Consider the following 12036-nt stretch of genomic DNA (forward strand, 5'->3'; position numbering starts at 1 on the left):
AAATGATCACAGGGGCAACTGTAGGTATGTGGTACTAGTACGTAAGACAGGGCGTAGATGTATCATTGACTGCTGTAGTTATCTTAAGTGAAGAGAGCAGCTAGTGACAGGAATGAAGAACTGCTAGAAACCAACCTAGCAATTGGTGAGCAAAACAGTAACATTAGTCACGCTGGAAAAACTTCACATATATCAAGTTACTGTTTGTGTCGATACTTGCAAAATTGTTGTAAAGAGACTACCACCTATCTGTCATCGCACAGTCAACTTCACAAATTATTCCCGGAAGAAGATGATACGTAACGACACTGAACCACGCAAGTAACGGTGCCATCTAGCAGTTCTACACATTCGCCGTCTGTCATAACGATATTTTATTTCTGAATGGAGCGCAGCACGCCATGCTATATAGAGAGCTACATCATGTATAAATCACGCATAGACTTTTATTTCACCATTAGAACGGTTGGCACAATAATGTGTATACAAATGACATTATTCAATAGTCGTTTGCAAATATTTGACAGATTTATAAGAGCTTTTGCGTTCATCCAGCACTTTATATAGGATTGTAATATTTCTTCTCAAACACGTAAACAGTACAAAGAACAGTGGAGCTATGTCCGGTATCGTGTGCTCTGAGTGATTTCGAGGGCTGAAATCCCAGTATCCACGAAGTTCAGAGTCTGCAATTTAATACTGATAGTTGCAGGTTGTATTAGTGAATGTTTATGCAGGCTTACGCCATAACTGTTGAGAGGCTGTTTGGCAACACCAAAAAAGATTTGCTATCTTAAGGAACCAAAAATCAGAACTACATAAAAAGTTAGCAGGAACATGCGAAAAGGTCATTCACGGTGTTTCAGCGCCCCGCCAACGAACTTTGAGGGTGAAAAGTTCAAAGCTGCAGTTTTTATTTATTTATTTTTGGTGGCGGTGGTGGTGGAGGATGAGAGGATCTCTATATCTGTTTCGTTTTCTTGGCAGTACGTATCCCACAGTTCATGAACGTTTTAGAAAAGGAGGGAGTTTTCCTCCTGAGTATGTTGGAAGTGTAAACGTATTCTGAGAACACTAAATTATGAGGATGCGGAGCAAGGTCACGTAACCGTGTGGAAGATATTTCAGATGTACAGTCTACTTGTTTACGGATTCCAGAAGCACATCCACTGGGGCCTACCAATTTTGCAGCTTGTATCGAATTTGTGAGGTGATTTATTAATGAGAAAGCTTATTATGTCTTCCTCGTCATAAGTGGCCGGCCGGGGTGGCCGAGTGGTTCTAGGCTCTTCAGTCTGGAACCGCGTGACCGCTACGCTCGCTGGTTCGAATCCTGCCTCGGTCATGGATGTGCGTGCTGTCCTTATGTTAGTTAGGTTTAAGTAGTTCTAAGTTCTAGGAGACTGATGACCTCAGATGTTAAGTCCCATAGTGCTCAGAGCCATTTGAATCTCGTCATAAGTGATTCTGTTGTCAGATATCACAAGAACGTTCTTCTGTGAACATTTGCCCAAGGATGGTTGGCAATCATCTTCTAGGGCCTATACATCCTATTTGTATGCTTAAATGGAGCAACTTACTGCCATTTTATTATGGAACTGTTGTACACACTACTGTTTGGCGTCTGTACCAAACCTGGTTCTAGCATGATGGAGTCTCATTATACTCATAGGCAAACTCAGCGAAATGTTGACACCTTGAGAAATTGGGTAAGTTAAGCAATTTGAAAGGACAGGGCATTCGCCAGATTTAACTTCCCTGTGGCTACATGTCAAAAGGAAGGAATACATTAGTTCAGTTTCCACCTTGGATAAGCTACTTGCCCGAATTCTTCTTCTTCTGTAGTGGTCAATCCAAGGATTGGTTTGTAACAGCTACAATGGCAGCTTGTCTCCATTCTGTGCGTCTTTCAGCTTTTCTCTTCATTTCTTTATAGGTGTTACATCCCACATCTTTCACAATTTGATCCATGTACCTCAGTCGTGGTCTTCCTCTTGGTCTTTTTCCCTCGACATATCCCTCTATGATTGTGTTCAGGAGTCCTTTATGTCTTAATAGATAGCCTGTAAATTGCACTCTTCTTTAACAATGAAACTCCAGAAGCTTCTCTTCTCACCTGCTCTTTCCAGAACCACTTCGTTTGTGACCTTGTCGATTCATTTTATTTTGAGCATGCGTCTATAGCACCACATTTCAAAAGAATTTAGCTTCTGGTCTTCCTCTGTCCCGAGAGTCCATGTTTCACACCCATAGCATGCCACACTCCACACATATGATTTCAAAAATCTTTTCCTGGTTTCAAGGCTGATGCTCTTAGATGTTAATATGTTTTTCTTCTTGTTAAAAGCAGCCTTTGCTTGAGCTATTCTACTTCTCACTTCTGCCTTGCTCCTTCCATCCCTGGTAATATTACTGCCCAGATAAGTAAATTTATCAACTTGTTCAAGCAGTTCATTGCCTACATGATCTTGGACTTTCACTTGATCTTCTTTGTCGCATGCCATTACTTTTGTTTTTGCTTTATTAATTCTCGTATTATATTCTTCAACCATAACTTTATCCATTCTATTCAGTAGGACTACAAGATCTTCTTCACTTTCAGCCAGGACAGCTATATCATCGGCATATCTTATCATATCTATTCGTTGGCCATGAATTACTACACCTGTCTGTGAATTTTCCCTTACTTTTTTCAGCGCCTCTTCAATGTATACGTTAAAGATAACAGGGGATAGTGCGCAACCTTGTCGGACACCTTTCCGTATCTGCACCTCTTCTTGTTTTGTCCGTCCACGGATAACTGCTGTCTCGTTTTTGTACACGTTCCATATCATTTTTCTATCTTTATGGTCTATTCCTACTTTTTTGAGTACCTCAAACATCTTATCCCATTTAACATTATCAAAGGCTTTCTCTACATCTACGAAAGCTATGTATGTTTTCAGGTTCTTATCTAGTCGTTTCTCTATTATTAGTTTTAGAGCAAATATTGCTTCTCTGGTTCCTCTATCTTTCCGGAATCCAAACTGGTCTTCGGAGAGTGTAGCTTCGACTTTTTGTTCTATGCGTTTTAGGATAATTGAGGTTAATATTTTAGAGGCGTGAGTAACTAGGCTGAGCGTTCTATAATTTTCACATTTTGTAGCATTTGCCTTCTTTGGAATGGAGATCATAATGTTTTTCTCAAAGTCTGTAGGAATTTTACCCTGCTCGTACATGTTGAAAACAAGATTATACAACTCCTGATTCAATTTTGCTCCTCCAGATTTCAGAAGTTCGGCTGGGATATTGTCTATACCAGGCGATTTGTTGTTTTTCAATTTTTTCAGAGCTAGTTCAAACTCTTCCTTTAATATAGGTTCACCTATGTTGTGTGCATCTACTTCTGTTTCTTCTTCCATGATGTTTTCAGACAGGTCTGGTCCGCTGTACAGTTTTCCTATATATTGTTTCCATCTTCTTGCAATTTCATCATCGTCATCCAACATATTGCCATTTTCATCCATCACAGCCCTACACTTGTTTCTTCTGTCTCCAAAGCAATGTCTCACACATTTATAGGCCTTGTCGATATTTCCCTTGCTCATGTTGTCCTCAACTGAACTACAGAGATCAGCAAGGTATTTTTCTCTTGCTTGTTTTGCCTCTCTGTTGATTCTGTTTTTCAGACTCTTGTATTTCTCTTGGTCTTCCTTCTTCACAGAATTTTTTAATTTCCTTCTTTCTTCCATCATATTTAGAAGGTCATTAGTGATCCATTCCTTCCTTTTCTCTGTCCTTTCTTTTCCTATTACTTCTTCTGCTGCTTCTACAATACCAGTTTTTATTTTTTCCCAGCTGCTTTGGATGTCATTGCAGCCCTGTGTATTTGTTTTCTTGTCTGTTTCTAGTTGATAGTGCTTCAGTGCATTTTCGTTTTTCAGGTTTGTCAAATCCCATTTACATGTACTTCTTTTTTTTAATGTTCTTGAATTTTAGTTCAGTCGTCATCATAACGAGTATGTGGTCACTTTCCACATCACAGCCTGGATATGATCTGCTGTCCTTAACTTGGTTTTTAAATCTTTGCTTCACTAATATGAAGTCAATTTGATATCTGTTAATGTCACCAGGCATTTTCCAAGTATATCTTCTTCTTGAATGATGATTAAAGAAGGTATTTGTAATGCAAAGTTTATTTCTTTGGCAGAATTCTACAAGTTTATCCCCTCTTTCATTTCTTAATCCTAATCCAAAATTCCCTGCCACATCCTCTTCTTTACCTTCCCCAACGACGGCATTCATATCTCCCATGATGACAAGGTTTTCAGCTCCTTTAATTCTGCCAATTACTTCTTCAAGGTGGTCATACATCATGTCGATTTCATCATCCTCATGCCTCGTAGTCGGCATGTATACTTGGATTATGATTGTGTCTCTTGGTTTAGTTTCCAATCGGACATAAATTATCCTCTCACTATGTTGAACAAATCCTTTTACTCTTAACCCCATCTCTTTATTGAGGATAATTCCCACTCCTGCAATCCCGGGACTGTCTTGTGCTGTTCCAGTGTGTATGATTCTGTAATCCCCTGACCAAAAGTCGCCAGCGTTTGGCCATCTCATTTCTGAGACTCCCAGTACATCAATATCCATTCGTTTCATTTCCATTTTCAAGTTTTCCAGTTTACCACATTTAAGAAGTGAGTTGACGTTCCATGTTGCTATCCTTCTTACATAAATGCTTTTGGATTTTGGTATCTCTTTAGTTGTCTCTGCCCGGAGATCCGAATGGGGGACTATTTTACCTCCGGAGAATTTAACCAAAGAGCTTTCCATCATAAGCTGTTGATACTTGGGATACCCGCCCGGATCTTTAATGGAGTGGTTTCCCGTTGCCTTCTCCATTCTATGCCGTTGGCCACCTTGTGGCACCTCCGCCTTTAGGAGCAGTTTCCCACCCCAAGGGCAAGAGAGTGCCCTTCCTTCTAGCCCCTCATCCGCCCTCCTAGAAGGCCGTTGGCAATTGATAGAAGGTAATCTCCTTATACTGGGAGATATTCGGCTCAGTAGAAGTATAGGTTGGAAATGGAAGACCCCTTAGCACTCGAAACCTAATAGCGTCAGGATCGGAAACGAACAAGAGTTGGCCGAGGGTGGCCAAATAGGAAAGATAAAAGTGAGGAACCTGGCATAAGTAAGTGGAAGCAATGCCAGGACTCAGCTCGGGACCCCGTGGTCGCCAGCCACGTACTCACTAGGTGTGAGTCCCAGTTGCCCGAATTAATAATAATTAATAATGAGTTTCACAATATGTAACTAAATCGTATCACGCTCATCAGTGCTTGACATTACTTGCATGAAATTATCGAGTGTCTAATGAGACCATGGGTAGACTATTTCAAAAAATGCAGTAAATTTATTCGAACATGCCTTTAATAAATCGTAATTTGTGCTTGATTTTTACTATAAATTCTCAGAGCATTAAGAATGTAGGTTTTATCTAACAATTGAATGAAGTGTTAAAATGCATGCGTTTATTAACAAAAAAATGACCTTCCTCAAAGTTTTTCGGTAAAGACGTGTCTGTATATTGCCAATTACACAGAAATAGCACCAAATATTGAAAGAGATCGTAAATCTGCAAAGTAGTGATTTTGATGCGATTTTCGTTAACAGATGCACTAATTCACGAGGAATTACAATTTATTACCGCTAAGCAACGATGAATGTGTAATATACAGTCGGTGAGCTCAGTACTAAACAGTGTGCGTGTCTTCAATATCTCATTACCGTTTGGCATGGAATCTCGTGGCAATGATAGGAACTACGAGCGAATCAGCTACAGAGTTGGCGGTATCTGGCGGGAAATGCAGTAAAATAACAGCCACCATAAATCAAAAGAGTAACGAATCTTGGCTAATATCTGTACATATTTATGTACACATCGTTCTTGTACCTCCACGTGTATACGTTGTATTATAAACCAAAGAGACGTACTCTATCTCTTTATATCTCGCCGCGTTTTTCTGTCTGTACGTGATCTAAAGAAGTACTGTAGGGATTTTGCAACGGTTTTCACTAATAGACATACGAGGAAGGTCAATATGTATCACTACACAATGTAAATAAATCGTAAGTCTGTTACCCGTGCAAAGCTGTGGCAGATAGGCAGTTACACATAAAACTGAAATCATAGACATCATCAGTTTGGAGCTTTATCCTTTGTTGTGCAAGCCTCCTTCGCTGTTTTGCATCCCTCTCTTCACATTTTACTTACTCGTATATTTCATAACTTCTACTGTTTTTATTGTTATTTCCTCGGTTGGCCTGCGTCTACGTTACTTTCTCCAGTTTTTCTTTGATATTTACCTATTAAGATACTATTTTGTGTAAATAAATTTTCTTTTTTAAGCTTCTAAACATTACTTACGAGGCGTTTTCCTCTTCTGTATTTTTAACGTTTCTTTCTTCCATTTCTCGTCTGTCACGTTGCCTTCGACCATTTTCTCCACAATTACGCATCTCTCGCTATTACGACATTGTCGTCTGCTGTCAGAAGTGTGGAAAATAGAAGTCCATTTCAACAACACTAACAAAAAAAAACGATTTATAAATGCTTATGTAGCCTTGATCTATAATCGAATACTGGGGAGAAAATGTGGACGATCTATGTCCAAAAATGAGAATTACACTACTAGCCACTAAAATTGCTACACCAAGAAGAAATGCAGATGATAAACGGGTATTAATTGGACAAATATATTATACTAGAACTGACATGTGATTACATTTTCACGCAATTTTGGTGCATATATCCTGAGAAATCAGTACCCAGAACAACCACCTCTGGCCGTAATAACGGTCATGATACGCCTAGACATTGAGTCAAACAGAGCTTGGATGGCGTGTACAGGTACAGCTGCCCACGTAGCTTCAACACGATACCACAGTTCATCAAGAGTAGTGACTGGCGTATTGTGACGAGCCAGTTGCTCGGCCACCATTGACCAGACTTTTTCAATTGGTGAGAGATCTGGAGAATGTGCTGGCCAGGGCAGCAGTCGAACATTTTCTGTATCCAAAAAGGCCCTTACAGGACCTGCAACATGCGGTCGTGCATTATCCTGCTGAAATGTAGGGTTTCGCAGGGATCGAATGAAGCGTAGAGCCACGTGTCGTAACGCATCTGAAATGTAACGTCCACTGTTGAAAGTGTCGTCAATGCGAACAAGAGGTATCCAAGACGTGTAACCAATGGCACCCCATACCATCACGCCGGGTAGCACGCCAGTATGGCGATGACGAATACACGCTTCCAATGTGCGTTCATCGCGATGTCGCCAAACACGGATGCGACCATCATGATGTTGTAAACAGAACCTGGATACATCCGAAAAAATGACGTTTTGCCATTCGTGCACCCAGGTTCGTCGTTGAGCACACCATCGCAGGCGCTCCTGCCTGTGATGCAGCGTCAAGGGTAACAGCAGCCATGGTCTCCGAGCTGATAGTCCATGCTGCTGCAAACGCCGTCCAACTGTTCGTGCAGATGGCTGTTGTCTTGCTAACGTCTCCATCTGTTGACTCAGGGATCGAGACGTGGCTGCACGATCCGTTACAGACATGCGTATAAGATGCCTGTCATCTCATTTCCTAATGACACGAGGGCGCTGGGATCCAGCACGGCGTTCCGTATTACCCTCCTGAACCCACAGATTCCATATTCTGCTAACAGTCATTGGATCTTGACCAACGCGAGCAGCAATGTCACGATACGATAAACCGCATTCGCATAGGCTACAAACCGCCCTTTGTGTGATGGTACGCATTTCTCCTCCTTAAACGAACGCATCACAACAACGTTTCACCAGGCAACGCCGGTCAACTGCTGTTTGTATATGAGAAATCGGTTGGAAACTTTCCTCATGTCAGCACGTTGTAGGTGACGCCACCGGCGGCAACCTTTTGTGAATGCTCTGAAAAGCTAACCATTTGCATATCACAGCATCTTCTTCGTGTCGGTTAAATTTCGCGTCTGTAGCACGTCATCTTGGTGGTGTAGCAATTTTAATGGCCAGTAGTGTATGTTAGACTCTTTTGTGTCGTGGAAGGCAGTGAGGGATGGGAAAGAGGCAACTTGATTCAGTCACAATATTAGCCGTTTCCTACGCGAGCAGAGAGCGCTGGATAGCAGGCTGAACCGAAACCGGATCTCTCCTGATAAACAGAAATTGAACATAGTCGAATCAAACAGAGACAGTTATGCTAGAAGCGTTCACTGAATTCTGGGGCAATTACTGAGTTATTAAAAAAGCTCCTGAAAAATTTTGGCTCAGTATAGAACGAGCCAATGGATCTGAAACATTTGTCCGCGTTCTCGTTGTCCATTATGGCCTCGAAATGGACGATGACAAAGTGAATGCCGAAATACTAAATTGCTGTATCCAAAATTGCTTCGTCTTGTTTAGGCCTGTCTCACATGTGCGAAATTGATAGATGTAGGAGGAAGTGACCGCGTGAAAAAATAAAAACACAGTGAGAACAATAACAAAGGAAACCTCCAAAAGCTAATGGAATAACCGTTAAATCTATATCGTATATTCAGGCGGACTAGATCCTGACGAAATATCAGTTTACCGAAAGTTGCTGCAACAAAGAAGCCTAGAACTTCAATGGAAAATGCCGCGCTGATCCTCTCAGCTTGCACGGTCAAGGCCGCTCCCCCCCCCCCCCCCCCCCCCCGAAAAAAAATATATATATATTAAATTTTAACTACCGCTTTCACCAGATGATGGTATATTAGACGTGAATGGTGGGTAGTGACTACAGGGTATTGTTCAACATTACTATGTTATAAATAGCGCATATTGCCTGAGGATGCTACGATAAGTGGTGCGAAACCGGTCGCAGATATAATAATAATCATTCATATAGCCAGTGCGGAATTTTCGTTGGAAAAATGTCGAAGTTTGTCTGTGGTTGGCCGTCTTACAAAACAAAAGCGCTTATATCAGAGGATTTCTGCATTTGCGGCCCGTATCTTCGCTATATTGACTGCCCATTCGTCTCTCTTCCACTTACATTCTTTTCCTACTGCGTCACGTTCCCGCAGTACAACCAGGAGACATTAAACCTCGCTATGGGTAGTGCTCATAATGTTTTGCCATATCAACGTACATAAAATACACTACATTTTATATTCATGTTTCTTTGCTCAGCTTGATAGGAATATATATACTAAGATGGTATCTGTTCTTTCGGACATGTCAGAAAGAACAAATACCATCTTAGTATATATATAGTGCGAATGCACAAACAGTGCCCGAACTCTTACGGGAATCGGCAACGCGCCGCGAGTAATAAGTATAATGGACGGGGGCACTACGAATGTAGTGCGGGACAATACGTTGAGAATGTGGGTTTCGCGGGAGGCGTGCCAGAGATAAATCCCTGCAGTCGCACTATCCACTGTGCCCTCGGTGGCTCAGATGGATAGAGCGTCTGCCATGTAAGCAAGAGATCCCGGGTTCGAGTCCCGGTCGGGGCACACATTTTCAACTGTCCCCGTTGACGTATGTCAACGCCTGTAAGCAGCTAAGGGTGTTCATTTCATTGTAATTTGATAGGAATACCTGTATCATCTGCAAAAAGAGTTCTGTCTCTTAGTAAGGATAAAATTGTAGATGTCGAACATCTAAAAGGAAAGTAATAGTAACGCTGTGAAGTAATTGCTACTGTGTGATATAAACGAAGCACGGTGTGTACGTTGTCAGAACCAGTATCAGCGGAGGCCGTTCGTCAATCCCCAGGTGTTTGAATGCAATGAGAATGAAGAGCAGGTCGTAGCGCGGGGAGTTGTGTGTGTATGCCACTAACCCATGCGTCTGTCGGCGTATCAGATGGCTGGGCAGCAACCGCTGCACTTGATATTCATGAACTGAGGAAGCCTGTGGCCGTCCCCTGCGACCGTCGGTGCGGCTATTTGCGCAGCGCAGCGGTAATGCTGGTTGCGGTGGAGTGGATTTAGGCGTACACTAATGGCCGACCAGGGGATTGGGCGGAGGTCAGTGCTCGGACGGAAGCTGTGCTCTGCCAGTATCTCTCCCGCATCTAAATGAATTCTCCAGTCTGTATCTACGCTCTCAGTGTAACTGACACACACGTCATTCTGTTGATAGGTCTGTCGTATTTCGTTATCCGTAACAATCTTAGCGAAATCGAAAGTTAGCCTCTGACGAGCTGGAACAGACGGAAACTGTTTGCGTCCGTGGGTCATAATCTGATCTCTCTATCACTTCATACTCATACGCAGATAAAAATATATCACAATCTCAAACTATTACAAGGGAGGAATTTGAATAATACAGTTCTGAACGAACTCATCTCAAGGTATGCAGTTGTAATTTTTGTTAGATATATCTCTCCACTATAGTCTTATCATTTGTAAACACCCTCACCTCTGCTGAACTATTGCAGCCTACATCCATTTGAACTTTCGTATCATTATCAAGCCCTGCTCTCCCTCCACAATTTGTAATCACCCCACTCCCCTCCATTACGATGTTGAAGGTTCCTTGATGACGAGAAATGTAACCTATTAACTGATCCCTACTTTAGTCAAATAGAGCCATAAATTTATTAGCTCTTCAATTCGATTCAGTATCTGTTCGTTAGTTATTCAATCTACACATCTAGTCTTCAATAGTTTTTTGTAGAACGACAGTTCAAAAGATATTACCTTCTTATCTAAACTGTTTATCATCCATGTTTCGGTTCCGTACAAGGCTTTGCTCCTTACATACTCCTTCAGAACATCTGATAGGCCTGTTAGACGTTAGTACATTTTTACTTTCCAGAAATAATTTCTTCTTATTTCATCTACGTTTTGCGTTCTCTCTACTTCTGCCATCATTTATTATGCTGTCCAAGCAGCAAAACTCGTCAACTTCTTTTAATGTTTTATTTTCTATTCTACTTACCTTTGCGACTCCTCATTTAATTCGGCTACATTTCATTACCCTTATTTTACTTTTGTTGATGTTTAACCTATAATCTCTTTTCAAGACACTATCCATTACGTTCAACTACTTTTCCAAGTCCTTTGCCTTGTGTGACAGAATTACCATGTCATTGACAAACATCTAAGTTTTTATTCCATCTCTTTGAACTTTAACTTCTTCTTCAAATTATCCTTAGATTTCTTTTATTGCTTGCTCACTGCACAGATTGAATAGCATTGCAGATATACTTCATCCATGACTGACTCTCTTCTCCACCACTTCTCCCCTTTTCATGCTTCTCGACTCATAACTACAGTCTGGTCCCTGCACAAGGTGTATATAACCTTTTATGTCCACTACTTTCAGAATCGGAGCTTATGGGGGCTCATCGGCGACGTTATCAGAGACATTGCAATTTCAAGAACCTTATTCCAGTCAACAATGTGACTGAAGAACCAAAGAAACTGATGCACCTGCCTAATATTATGTAGGGCCCCCCGAGCAAGCACAAGTGCCGCAATACGACGTCGCATGGACTCGACTAATGTCTGGAGTACTGCTGGAGATAACTGACGTCATGAATCCTGCAAGGCTGTCCATAATACGTAAGGGTACGAAGAGCTGCAGATATCTTCTGAACAGCGCACTGGTGAGTTTTGTGGCCTGCGTAAGTGTTTAAGGGGCTCCGGAAAGGCTCAAAATCATTAAATGTTCAATTTTTACTTTTTTGCGTTTTCTGAATCTGCAGACTATTACCTTTTAATAGATATATAGTTTATTCAATTCCGAAGACTACAACTATTTTTAAATTTTTTTTGAAATGTGTTCTACATGGGCGTGACCCACTGTGGCGCTGTTAAACTGCTGTCAAATGGTGTTATTATTGACGTCCATGTTCATCAGGTACATTTTAGTGATGTGAGATAAAGTATGTGTTGTGGCTAACCTGTGATGGTTCAATATATATCACTGGTGTGATTGTCGATTGTTTAATGTTTATTTACTCTGTCGTTATCTCGAAAATATTCGTAATTAATTCTGTTTCTTGAGTCTC

General features: G+C 41.3%; 1 non-coding gene across 1 annotated transcript; it reads left to right on the forward strand.

The window, feature by feature from the left end:
• Positions 1-9454: 9454 nt before the first annotated feature.
• Positions 9455-9529, forward strand: Trnat-ugu (transfer RNA threonine (anticodon UGU)). The gene has a single exon. It is a non-coding gene; the product is annotated as a tRNA-Thr (tRNA).
• The last annotated feature ends 2507 nt before the right edge of the window (positions 9530-12036 follow it).

This window comes from Schistocerca serialis, chromosome 4, assembly GCF_023864345.2.
Source record: "Schistocerca serialis cubense isolate TAMUIC-IGC-003099 chromosome 4, iqSchSeri2.2, whole genome shotgun sequence".
NCBI lineage: Eukaryota > Metazoa > Arthropoda > Insecta > Orthoptera > Acrididae > Schistocerca > Schistocerca serialis.